At 42.6% G+C, this 12,939-nt stretch overlaps 1 protein-coding gene across 1 annotated transcript in view; it reads right to left on the bottom strand.

Moving 5' to 3' along the window:
- NUP93 (nucleoporin 93) overlaps nucleotides 1–12,939 on the bottom strand; it is a 104,412-nt gene that overhangs the window by 86,305 nt on the left and 5,168 nt on the right. The window lies entirely within an intron of this gene.

Here is a 12,939-nt window from a genome sequence, read left to right as displayed (position 1 = left end):
ACTTACAAGGTTACTGAGAGCAGAGATCCATGTCTGCTGGTGATAGATGATATTCAGGATATTAGACTCCATTGTTACAGTACCTACTACTTTTAGAAATGCCACTGTTACTAATAATTGTGTTAATATAAATAGCAGCTGGCTTCTAGATCACAAATATTATTAACAAGACCACCTGTTTGTCCAGCAGTTGACAGAGAAAAAGTCCTATGAACAGTGTTACTATTTAATGGATATTACACCTTTATGAATCTTATACATACTGTACATCCCTTGCGTAAGATTCTTGAACAAGAGCATGTTTTTAACTCCTACCACTATTTGTATCAACAGAACGTAAACAGTATTACTATTATTAAAAAAAACCTTACAATGCTAAAAGACTGACAAAATTATTTATTAGAAAATATCTTTAGGGGCGCCTGGGGGGCTCAGTCGGTTGGGCATCCAACTTCAGCTCAGGTCATGGTCTCGCAGTCCATGAGTTTGAGCCCCACATGGGCTCTGCGCTGACAGCTCAGAGCCTACAGCCTGCTTCGGATTCTGTGTCTCCCTCTCTCTCTGCTCCTCCCCCACTCATGCTCTGTCTCTCTCTGTCTCTCAAAAATGAATAAACGTTAAAAATTTTTTTTTCAATCTTTAAACAGTAGCCCTTGTTGATCATACTTTTCTTCTTTGTTTTAAACCCATGGCTTTCACTGAACCTTTGAAATGCCACTAGTCTAGAATGGTAGTTACAACGGTAACGTAATATATAATTATATCTAAGCTATGAAGCACAGGTTAATGTTAAAAAGGCATGGTTATCACCATAAATCCACAGGAGGAAAATGAGGATTTCTTTCTTAAATGGACATTAAAGGATATTAAATTTATAGGCAAAGGCACAAGGTTAAAACAAATGTGGCTCAGTTGGGGTAAACATAAAAACACTTCGGTATTCTTTAATCTTTAGGCAAAAAGTCATATACATGCTAACTCTTTTTCCTAAAGTTTCTAGATAACCATTGTTTTGTTTTGAACCAATGAAGTGAGGCTGTAATTGGCCATCTCTACCTGTGGGAAAATGGGGGTGGCAGAACTTTCTTCTGTTCTCGGGGACAGAAGAAAGAAACAAGAGTATTTTTTTTTAATATATATTTATTTATTTTGAGGGGGGGGGGCAGACAGAGGGAGAGAGAATCCCAAGCAGGCTCCGCACTGTCAGCACAGAGCCTATGCTGGGGCTCAATTTCACGAATCGTTGAGATCATGACCTGAGCTGAAATCAAGAGTCACACACTTAATCGACTGAGCCACCCAGGTGCCCCTGAAACGAGTATTTTTGAACAACGGCTCCTGTCTGATAGAGAAATGTTTTTCCTCAGAAACCAACAGGGCCAATGACATTCTACTAACTAGCAGAAACATGGTCGCTCACCAGAAAGGGAAAAGAAAAGTAATATGCCGCCAATTCCCCCCACCCCTTTTTACTCTAAGATAAAAATAATTCGTCTAACAGAGCCAAGGAGTAGGAAATACTTTTTTTCTTTCATAAGGAAAATCTTGTAGCTCCTTTAATAAAGAACTGAATGAAACAAACTTTTCTAAGTTTAAAACAGAAGGAAAAGGGGTACCTGGGTGGCTCAGCTGGTTAAGTGTCCTATTTCAGCTCAGGTCATGATCCTGCAGTCAGGCTCTATACTGACAGCCCAGAGCCTGGAGCCTGCTTCAGATTCTGTGTCTGCCTCTCTTTCTCTCTCTCCCTCCTCTGCTTGTGTTCGCTCTCTCTCTCTCAGAAAATGAATAAATATCTTAAAAGAAACGAATAAAAAAGGAAAAAAACAGGAAAAATACATCTAACATTTTGCATCCACGTCGCACAAATTCAGACAAAGGAAACGCTCAACTTCTCAAATGATGGGCCCCTACAAAGACGTAGAATGATGGATCTGAGTGTAAATAATAAATGCAAAATAAAAGTCACATTTTACTTTAATATGGCCCCAAAAATAAGACTTTTAAAAGTTAATAGAATTATTTGACCATTGAATCTCTAAAAACACCATCTTAAACTTAATATGTCTAAAGCTGAGCTCTAATCTCTTGTCAACAAAACGCGCTCCTTGGCCTTCTCTGTGTGGAGCCACCACTACTCAGCTGCTTGGGCCAAAATCTTTGAAGGCCTCCATGACTCATCCAGGCCAACAAAGCCTTTCAAGTCTACCCACAAAATGCACCCAGAATCTACCTCATCCCACCACCTGCACCCATTCAAGTCACTATCACCTCTTCCCTGGCCTCCCTGCCTCAGCCCTTGCCTCCTACAGTCCAGTTGATCCTTTCAAAGTCAGGCCACATCCTTCCTTTGCTTAAACCTTTTGTACAAAGTGAAGCCCTACAGAAGCAGCCTCCCTTCCTCTTACCTTCCAGACTTATCTCCAGCCCTGTCCCCCTTTCCTTTCCTGGGCTCCAGTCCCCCTGGGCTCCCTGTGCTACTCCCCCAACGGGTCAAGCACATTCCTGCCCTAGAGCCTTTCTACCCCTTGTTTCCTCTATCTAGAATGCTCCTCTCCCAGATTCACTCCTGACTGACTCCCTGTCTCTCTGTTTCAGCTCAACTGTCACCTGGCCTTTGATGCCAACCTGGAACAAAATATTTAGGAGCGCAAGCTGCAACCGTCCCTAGCACTCCCCCATCTGACTGTCACCCCTGCTAGAACATAAGCTGCACAAGGACAGGGATTCTGTGTGTTTTGTTCTCTAATGGATCCCAAGCTTCTAGAACAGCACCTGGCACATAGTAGGTGCTCATTTGTGGAATGAATAGTTTTATTCTTCCATTTGTGGAGAGTCTGTTCTTCTTGAAGGCTTCCTGCACTCTCCTGCCAAATCAGCACCCACTGGCAAGCAAAGACCAGAGCAAAAACATTCCCTTCCGACTACCAACTGATACTTAACATTTCTGAGGCTGCACAGCATAAGGCAGTGACAGTATAAATGCCAGGAATTCAGATCACACTTGGTCCAGACTGGTACTTTCCCTCTAAATACCCAGACAAAAACCAGTGGAATTTTAGAAGAAACAGCTCAGTTTTCAGGTGAACAGAATTCCAAACCAGAAGAATAAATATATAGAAAAAATATCATTATTCAACTTCAGAGTTGAAAATAAGCTTGTTCCACGTCTGTCTGAGAGAAAAGACCTATATATTTAATGCCATATTTGGGAAAAACTGGATCTATCCTGCATTATAACTCAACCAGTGGATATTAATTTATAAAAACGTTATGAGGGCTTCCAAATCTATACTGCGATGTAGTCATCATCCCATCCCATTTCATTAAAAATTTTTAATTTACAATTAATATCATAAATATAAGAAAAACTTTATCTCTTCCACAAAATAAATATCAAGTTAGCCATAAAATAAGTGGGTTAAACCAACCAAATATCCATTTTGACTCCAGATACTGAACGATGATCAAGCAAATAACCTTACTAACCTTGTCCAAGAGAGAACTGGGGGTAGGAAGGGACAAAGTCCAAGCTTTATGTTGGAAAATCTGGCCAAGACACATGCAGAGACTGGATGCCAGCTGTATCCTTGATGAGGTATGGAAGAGGGAGACAGGAAAATGCCACACAGAGGACCCACGGAAGTGGAACGTCGAACAGTCAAGGCAGCAAAATTGGGGCTGGATGGGAAACGGCCAGCAAGGACAAAGCCACAACACCAGGGCTCCTCTGTCAGCAATGACTGAGCCTGATCAGGAGAGGAATTTGGAAACACTGACAGGTGCTTCAGAAAGCATCACAGGATACCAGGGCCCTGAGCATCAAACCTCTCCCATGCTTCGTAGCAGAAGTCTTCCTGAGTCTCCACAGACCTCCTCAGACACCGGCAACCAAAAGTTTTAAAATGAAAGGCTACCTTATCACTGCTATTAGAAAGCAAGACTGGTTACTCTTGGGGCGGGGGGGGGGGGGGGGGGGAGACAGAAGGGAGGCTTCTGAGGGGCTAATTTTCTGGTTTTTTTAAGCTGAGTGCTGCTTAACAGTGTGTTCACTTTGAGAAAATTCACTGAGCTGGACTCATGATTCGTGTACTTTTCAGACTGTGTATCATACTTCAATAAAAAAGTTACTCCCAAAATGAAAAAATGAAACAATAACCCAAGGTTTTTCAGAGGCCACAGTAGGGCACCCCACTATATTAGAAGAATGCTCTTAGTGCAAAGTCCCTGTGTTCCAGATCTCTTCACCACACCTAGAGGATGCTGAGAAAATTAAGCAGAGGAAAAAAATTAGAGCCCACAGCTTTATAGACAGCTCTTCCCTACAGGTGAAATCAAGGGCTGAGCAGACTTCCATCTCCTCAAATTAGTCAGCACTCACCTGTCACTCGCTGCCCAAAAACTGTCCCCTTCTGGACACATACACATCCTTTAGCGAGATGGAAAAAAAAATCCCCAAACTGCTTACAGGATGAGATGAACTAAATAAAAAGGCAGAGCAAAAATGCATCAAATAATTTCAGTTTATTTGCTACTAAGATGTGTCTTAATTATGAAAAATATGGTGATTTTTACAATCGCAATATAACCATGTTAAATATTTAATCAAGCCAGAAAAGAGTAGTGTAGTATAATAAAAAATTTATTTGGTCTTTGTCTCAGTTCCCGGCACAAAGCTCCTAAAACCCTTGGAATATCCTGAGATTGGGAGTCTTTTGCAACTCACAAGGAGCTCCACCTGAACACACTTGAGCTTATGTTAATGAGGTGACTGGGGGATGGGGCATCCTGGACAGCCTTGGGATGGGGCCAGTCACCAGAAAGACCAAACGATTAGAGGGCTGGAACTCTCAGCCCCGGCCACTCTACAAAAACTCTTGAACGATGAGATCTGCTGAGCTTCTGGGTTGGTGACCACATGCTTGGAGGGTGGTGCCTGCCAGTTCCATAGGGACAGAAGCGCCTGTGCTTGGGGGCCCTTCCAGACCCCACCCTGAGTATCTATCAGGGTGTCCATCTGTATCCTTTATAATAAAGTCGTAAACACGTAAGTAAATGTTTCTCTGAGCTCTGTGAGCCCCTCTGGCAAATTAGTCGAACCTGAGGAGAGGGTTGCGGGAACTCCAGATCTAGAGCCGGCAGGTCAGAAGCACATGTAGCAACCTGGCTTCACGACTGGCTTCCGAAAGAGGGGGATGGGAGGTGGGCACGGTTCTGTGGGACTGGACCCTTAACTGGTGGGATCTGCCGCTATCTCCAGGTACACGGTGCCAGAAGTGAGTTAAACTGTAACAGCCAGCTGGTGCGCAGGCAATCTGAAAATTGCCTGATGTGTGGAAAACCCACACACTGGGTGTCAAAAGTGAAGCGCTGTGGTGGTGAAGTAGAGTAGTGTGACAGCGAAGGAAACACACGAAGGGTATTTTTCCCTTCCAAATGGATAATTAAATATTCAAACTGCTCAACACTTCTAGACCATTTTAAATCAGTATTCTCAGAGTGGCCCCTTCAGGATTCTGCAGATGGTCTGATTCTCAGTTTCTTACAGTATTCATGCTTATTGTATTAAAATGTCTACACATCTGTTTTCTGGTATTAATTATTAGTTCATTAGTGTCTTTTCTTCTAAAGCATCAGCCACAAGTAGAATGTGCCTTCCCACTTTCCCAGGGCTTTGTGGACCCCCAAGCTGGGGAACCACGGTTTGAAAACCACTGGGTCATCTCAGAGGTGGCTGTGAACCCATGATACTTATAGGATATATTTCCATAAACGAGCACCTCCAGTACCTGAAAGCTGACCGAAAACAAAGGAAAGAGTGAAAGAGCCTCATAGCCATCCATCCTGTCTACCAAACTCTTTTCCAGTTTCTAGTCTTTGAGACTGGTATGCTAGGGCAAGGGTCAGCAAGCTTCTTCTGTAATGGGCCAGACAGCAAATTATTTTAGGCTTTGTGGGCCATTCTCTGTTGCACCTGCACGGCTGGGCTTGAAACTGGATGATAGGTAAACAAATGAGCATGGCTGTGCTCCGATAAAATTTTAATCATGACCACTCAAATATGAATTTCATATAATTTTCACTTGTCATAAAATATTCTTCTTTGGATTTTTTTCCCAACAATTTAAAGATGTAAAAACCCTTTTTAGCTTCTCAGGCCTACACGTTATAGTTTGCCAACCCCTATTTCGCCTAGGTAAATCTGAGCGAGACTTGGTAAGTAAATCCAGGTTCAACGCTTACTGGCTATATGCCCCTGGCACAGCTCCCTCACTAGCAGTGAAAACACTACCGTGTAAAGATTAACACAACAGGCCTGTTGTCACCCCCTTCCCTCTGTAAGGTGTTTATTTAGACAGCAGATTTGGGGGAAGAAATCCGTTTTGTAAATGATGAAATCTATCCAGAAAGTGTTCTTCTGACCTAACGCACAGAATGCTAGAGGGAACTCCCTGCCCTTTTCAAGGACAGGGCAACATATCAAACCCATGTGCATTTTCCCTTTTCCTTATCACCCACAATCCAAACAGAACAGTTATCCGAGGAATATGAAGGGGTAACAAAGAGATGAAAAGATAAAGCAAGGGCCTCTGTCTTTCCTTCAGTCTTAAAGGAATCTCTCTCAGTTCGGTGACTGCAGAGGGAAATGACCCCAACTATTTTCCCTGCAGAATGTCAATACACTCAAGCAGTACTTCTAAGTACTCACTGTGAAATTCTAATCTTACCACACACCCAAATATTATCTCTTTCAACTACAAAGATCTTGGAATCTAAAAAATGCACTTTTAGCCTGCTCTATTTTGCAGATGCTTTTGGGGGGAGGGAGGGTTTTTTGTATACTTCAGAGGAAATAACTGGTGCTACTTACACCTCTTTTCTTCTCTTCAAAATATACAATTAACAATGTTACTCCTTTTTGAAAATTATTTTTAAAAGTTTTAATGTGACAGTAAAATAAGTAAAAACATACGTATACATATTTAAAACAGAATGGATAGACAGGAGAAGAGTGGACTCTGAAGCACCTCGTTTGAATCTACAATGTTCACTTACTGGCTTAAAGTAGGTCGATTTACCCCTGGGATAAAATCCAAATCTTTCCTCTCAATTTCCTCATCTATAAAAAGAGGATGATAATCCCTAACTACTTCAAGGGGTTGATGATACACAGAAAGGATTTTATAAACTCTACTGATTTACATCATTGTAAAATGTTATTTTAGCTTTTATTCCAAAGTTGCCAATTTGGCAACATTTTGTCATTTAATTATAAACATCTCTGCTTCAAAAAAATCTTCTAGTAAATATTTGATACTAAATTATAACTTACTTAAGCACAACTTCATTATCATTCAGTAAGAACTTCTGATAGACAGTTATAATTTTTAAATGTATATTACCCACTATCAAATGTGGTTTTTATTAGAACTTCAAGTTTCCACAATGAAGGTGTGATTCAAAAGAAATCTAGTATTTAATTTCAAGAAGAAATCTTGCCCTCAAACCTTCTTATTAATTGGGCTTAATAGGATTAAAACGAAAGAGAAGTGTGTTCAATATTCAGCACCAAAGATTAATGAGTAAAGCCTCACCCGAGGTATCAAAAGTTTAAGACTGGTGCTGCTTTCCTCTCTTCTTTTGAAAATGTAAACCTTGGTTATCATTCCACTTTTTGCTGTATCTGTCAGCTGTCAATTACAACAACAACCAAAGAGAAAAACTGCATCTTAACAGATACTATTGTTTCAGATGCCTTTAGGAAAAGGATGAAAAAAATCTGTTGTTGGATAATTCTTTCTAGTCCCATGAGACTAAGTAAAAGAGACTTGGATCTCATCATTACTCAGAAGGTAGACTTCTGGAGAAAACAAAGAGCGAAAACAAATTACCCTAGACAGAGTGAAATGAAAGAGCTGGGTGATTCGGGACTAGCACTGGCCTGGCTGACTCAGTGTTTGCAGTAAAGAAGGCACAGTATCAGCTTTCCTGATACATAAAATGCCCCTTGTATTGTTTCATATCCAGTGAGCAAAGAGGAGCAACCTGGCATCATATAAAAACATCAAGTATCCCCCAGGGAAGTTTCTGATAAACTCTCAGCAGTCCAGTGGGCTGTCCAGTGCAACAGCAGAGTAGAAGCTGGGCCTGGAATGGAAGAACTGTGCACTGGCTCTGCCCCACATCAGCCTCTGGCCCTGGGGCTGGCCCTTCCCCCTCTCTGGACTGCAGTCTCATCACCACTGAGGTGATGGGGTTGGCTCAGGTAATTCCTAAGAGACTGCTCCTACAAATGTAGAGATTTTAAGTCAGTCTTTTTTTTTTTTTTAATGTTTATTTTTGAGAGAGAGAGAGAAAGCACACAAGCAGGGGAGAGGCAGTGAGAGAGAGGGAGATAAAAGATCCCAAGCAGGCTCCACTCTGTCACCACAGAGTCTGATGCGGGGCTCAAACTCAGGAACCGTGAGATCATGACCTTAGTCGAAGTCAGATGCTTAACCGACTGAGCCACCCAGGCACCCCTTTAGTCAGTCTCTAAACTCACTTAATGTGTCCTTAGAAGGAGCAGCCTCATTTGAGTGGTGATGGAAATTAATGACACCGGCCACATCTTACAACTGGCATAAGCAGGGAAGATCACCAAATCAGCCTCTAAAAGGTCTTTGGCTCTGGCTTTTTTCTCTAAACCAATGTTTCCCAACTGAGGGCAATTTTGCCTCCCCAGAGGTCACTGGCAATATCTAGAGACATTTCTCGTCACAATTCAGGGAGAAAGGCCACATACCACGGACATCTAGAGGGTACAGGTCAAGGGTGGAGCTACACATACCACAATGCCTAGCACAGCCTCCACAACAAAGAATTATATGGCTCAAATATAATGCCGAGGCTGAGAAACCCTGCTGTAAACCAAGGAAAGCTTATTGTCCTGAAGGCCAAGACACCGACATCAAAGTCACTAGGAAACCCTGGAAATACATGTATTCTGTTTTTCTTAATATAAGAAAAGCACTACAGCTTTTATCAGATTCTAATAAAAGTCTGAGCCCTCCACCACCACCAAATAATCTTAAAACATAGAGGAGGGCACCTGTTGGGAGGAGCCCTGGGTGTTGTATGGAAACCAATTTGACAATAAATTATATATAAAAAATAAATAAATAAAATAAAGTTGAATAAATGTTATGTCACTTTAAAAAAACAAAACACACACAAAACAAACGAACAACAAAAAACACCATTGTATAGACAGAATTATCGCATTTGAGATTTTCACGGCAGCATACTCATACCCTGGTATACCACACAGCAACAGGAAAGACTGAACTACAGCTATGTGGAATATGGATAAATTTTGCCGACACGGTGGTTAACTAAAGCAGCCAGATTTATTTTAAAGAAAAAACACATACTGCACGATTGCATTTAAATGGATTTTAAGAACAGAAAAAACGAAATCTATGGTGGTAGAAATCAGAACACTGGCTCTTCTAGGGTGGGGGCACGTGAGTAACCGATTGGAAAGGAGAACAAAACTTTCCGGGTGCTATCGACTATAAAGTGCCCCTCCAAAATTCCTATGTTGAAGCCTTAAGACCCAATGTGATGGTATTTGGAGAAGGGACCTTTGGAAGGGAATTAGGTTCAGATGAGGTCATGAAGATGGGGCCCTTATGAAGGGATTAGTGTCTTACTAAAGGACACCGGGGAGCTTGCTTCCTACCCACCCCACCACCACATTCAACCAGGAAAGAACATGTGAGCACACAGTGAGATAGCAGCCATCTAACAACCAGGAAGCAGGTCTTCGCCAGGACCCGACCACGCTGGCACTCTGATCTCAGACTCCCAGCCTCCAGAACTGTGACAAAATAAACTTCTGCTATTTAAGCCACCCAGTTTATGGTATTTTATTATGGCAGCTCACGTTGTAAATGTTCCATATCTCAATATGGTTAGTGGTCACATGATTGGATAAATACGTAAAAATTCACTGAGCTATACACTTAAGATAATTCACAGAAAATTCACAGAAAAGAAACATTACATAGCGAGAAATGTACCTTAGCATTACCTCCAGAAAGCAAAGGGAAGAGTTGGGATTTTCCATCTTACACCTCTGTCAGTCTGAATTCTTTTCCATGGCTATATGTGACCTTGTCTAACTTCAAACAACTTGTTAATTTTTTTTTAATTTTTAATGTTTATTTCTTTTTGAGAGAGAGAGAGAGAGAGACAGAGTGTAAGTGGGGGAGGGGCAGAGAGAGAGGGAGACAAGAATCCAAAGCTGGCTCCAGGCTCTGAGCTGTCGGCACAGAGCCCGCCCGACACAGGGCCCGAACCCACGAGCCTTGAGATCAAGTAAGACACTTAACCGCTTAACTCACTGAGCCACCCAGGTGCCCCAACAACTCGTTCATTTCTAAATTGCTGTACATCCCCTACTTCGGAGCGTCTGTCTCACCAGTGGCCCTGAATCCTCGATGGCAATGACTATCAAATCCACACTCCCACTCTGCGCCCTGCACTCACATTGCAACCCAGAGTTTCCAGGCACTGCCTACGCATTTCCACTCAAGCACGTAACTGTCACATCTAGCACATCTCAAAATGCAGTAACACCCCCCCCCAGCTCCCCCTGCCCAAGACCTGCCCTCCTCATCTCCTTCACTCTGTCCCCTGGCTTCTCTCTCTCGCTCTCACTCCCTCTCTCTCTGGTTTTAACTCGCCCTTCTCCTTTACATCTGTGCATGACTTCAGATGGTTTATATACAGGTACTCTCTGACTTCCAGACTCAGAAACCAAAGAGATGCAGATAAATTTTTTGAGAGAAAGCAGACAGGTATTTCTCACCATCCAAACCACTGTTCCTCCCTAACAAAAACTCAGGAAACCAAATACTTTAGATTCAGATGACAAGATAGCCTTCACTCTCCAAATCTGCTATCCCAACTCTCATTACTTAACAGATTTAGATAGCAAAAGGTACTTGCCTTCCTCCCCCAGCTTTATTCAGATATAATTGATACAGAACAACGGGTAAGTTTAAGATCTACAACGTAACATGCGTATCTCTGCCCATATTGGGAGATGACGACCACAATGAAGTTAGTCTAACTGCTGCTTCTATCTTATTCACCATTACAGGAGGCCGGACTTCCACCCTTTTAAATCCAAGTTCTTGAGAGACACCAGGATGTCTTCGAGCCCCTCCCACTCCACTCCCACGTCACTCTGCTTGCTGTGGCTGCCTCAATCTTTCCACCATCACTTTCCCTATGTTGCTCCTGCTCAAAAGCCTCAATGCCTTCCACTCACAGGGATGCAGAGGAGGCAGTGCTTTTGATTAAACCCTACGTACCAGTTACCCGATTTACTCTGCTCCTAACCATCCTTACGTACGCCCTGCTCATGCTATTTTCCCCACCTTCCACTCTACCCCTGAGCTCCAGCCAGCCCCTCCACTCTCCAGTGAGGCGCCTTTGGGCAAGTTAATTACTCTTGCTAGGCCCCATCTGTGAAATGGAAAAAGAGCTATGTCTTCTTCACAGGCCACATAATAACCACGCAATAATCCTCAGCTATTATTTTTACCACCAATTCAAGTCCTACCTACCAAATGGTTTTCCTAAATATCCATCCCACAAAAATCTCCTCTCACCTAAATTCTGTTCATGTATCTGCCTTACAGATTTCCATGTAGCCAATCCTCAGTTTTGGTGCTCCACAGGGTGTCTGCAGCTGCCTTGTGTCACTGTGGAGCTCTCACAGACCTATTTTTGTCAATATGTGGTTTTTGTTAGTTGTTCTGTTGTTTTTATGCAGAGACAGGCATCAGGACCTCTTAGCTTGCCATTGTGCTGATATCACTCTCCTTCATTTGTTTTATGTTATTGTCTATTTATATCAAGACTCTCCATCTCTTCCAAAAAGCCTAAAGTTTAAAGCATTCTGTAGCTTTACTTTTCTTAACTCCGACAATGTCCTTGAACAGCAGCTAGATTCCCCAACACAGTCACTGACTGACAGAATAAACTTCCACAAACTTTGCCAAGAATATCTAACTGAGATTAGGGAAACAGAAGGGACCCCATGAAAGACTGCGTTTTTGCTGCCTTCATTCTTGCTAAGGCCTGAGCCCCCGCCTTACACACGTCTTATAGTACAGACAGTGCATGTCCTCCTTGTGAATGATTTCTTGATTTAATGATTCTTGAGTTAATGATTTCTTTGGAGTCTTCCAGCACAAGAGACAACATCTAAGGAGTGACCAGAGAGGCTGTTATGTATGTTTTCCAGACCACTGACTTACCAAGACCCTTGGCCCCAGGGCATAAGCAGCTTATAGAGGACACCTAAATACTTGTCCATTTTAACCACTTCCCAGATGCCTAAAGAAGCACTTACAACGAACGGATCACAATCCTCAGTAAGAACCCCAGCCCCCCAGCATAGATGACACTCCCTCGTCTTTCCTTTCTGAGTCTCCCAGATGCTCCGTTTGTATCTGCACTCTGCGTCTTCAGGAAACTCTGCTCTCACTTCCTCTCGGCTCCTGTTTGATTTCTATCTGATGGAAAGACAAGAATCCTCTTGGCTGGTCCTGTGGGACCTCCTCTGGGTCCCTGGACCCAGCCAGCCTGACTCCTATCGTTTAAATTCCTATGCTGACCTTGTTGGGTCCACCAAAGTCACAGCCCCATCTTCCTTCATTTAACAAATATTTATTAAGCATCTCCCATGCGCTAGGTACTATCTGTTCAAGGCACTGGGGATGGAGCTGTGGAAAAACCAGACAAGGTTCTGGGACTCAAAACACTTGTGTCTGTTAGGAGACAGACAATTAAAATAAACAAATAGACAAATGATGCCAGGTATTGGTAAGTGCTCGCAAGGAGATGAAACAGGGAAATGTGGCAGAATGAACAGTGGGACTGCTT

This window comes from Prionailurus bengalensis, chromosome E2 (genome assembly GCF_016509475.1).
Source record: "Prionailurus bengalensis isolate Pbe53 chromosome E2, Fcat_Pben_1.1_paternal_pri, whole genome shotgun sequence".
Lineage (NCBI taxonomy): Eukaryota > Metazoa > Chordata > Mammalia > Carnivora > Felidae > Prionailurus > Prionailurus bengalensis.
The sequence above is the reverse complement of the archived record's forward strand: the minus strand, read 5'-3'. Positions and strand labels throughout refer to the sequence as shown.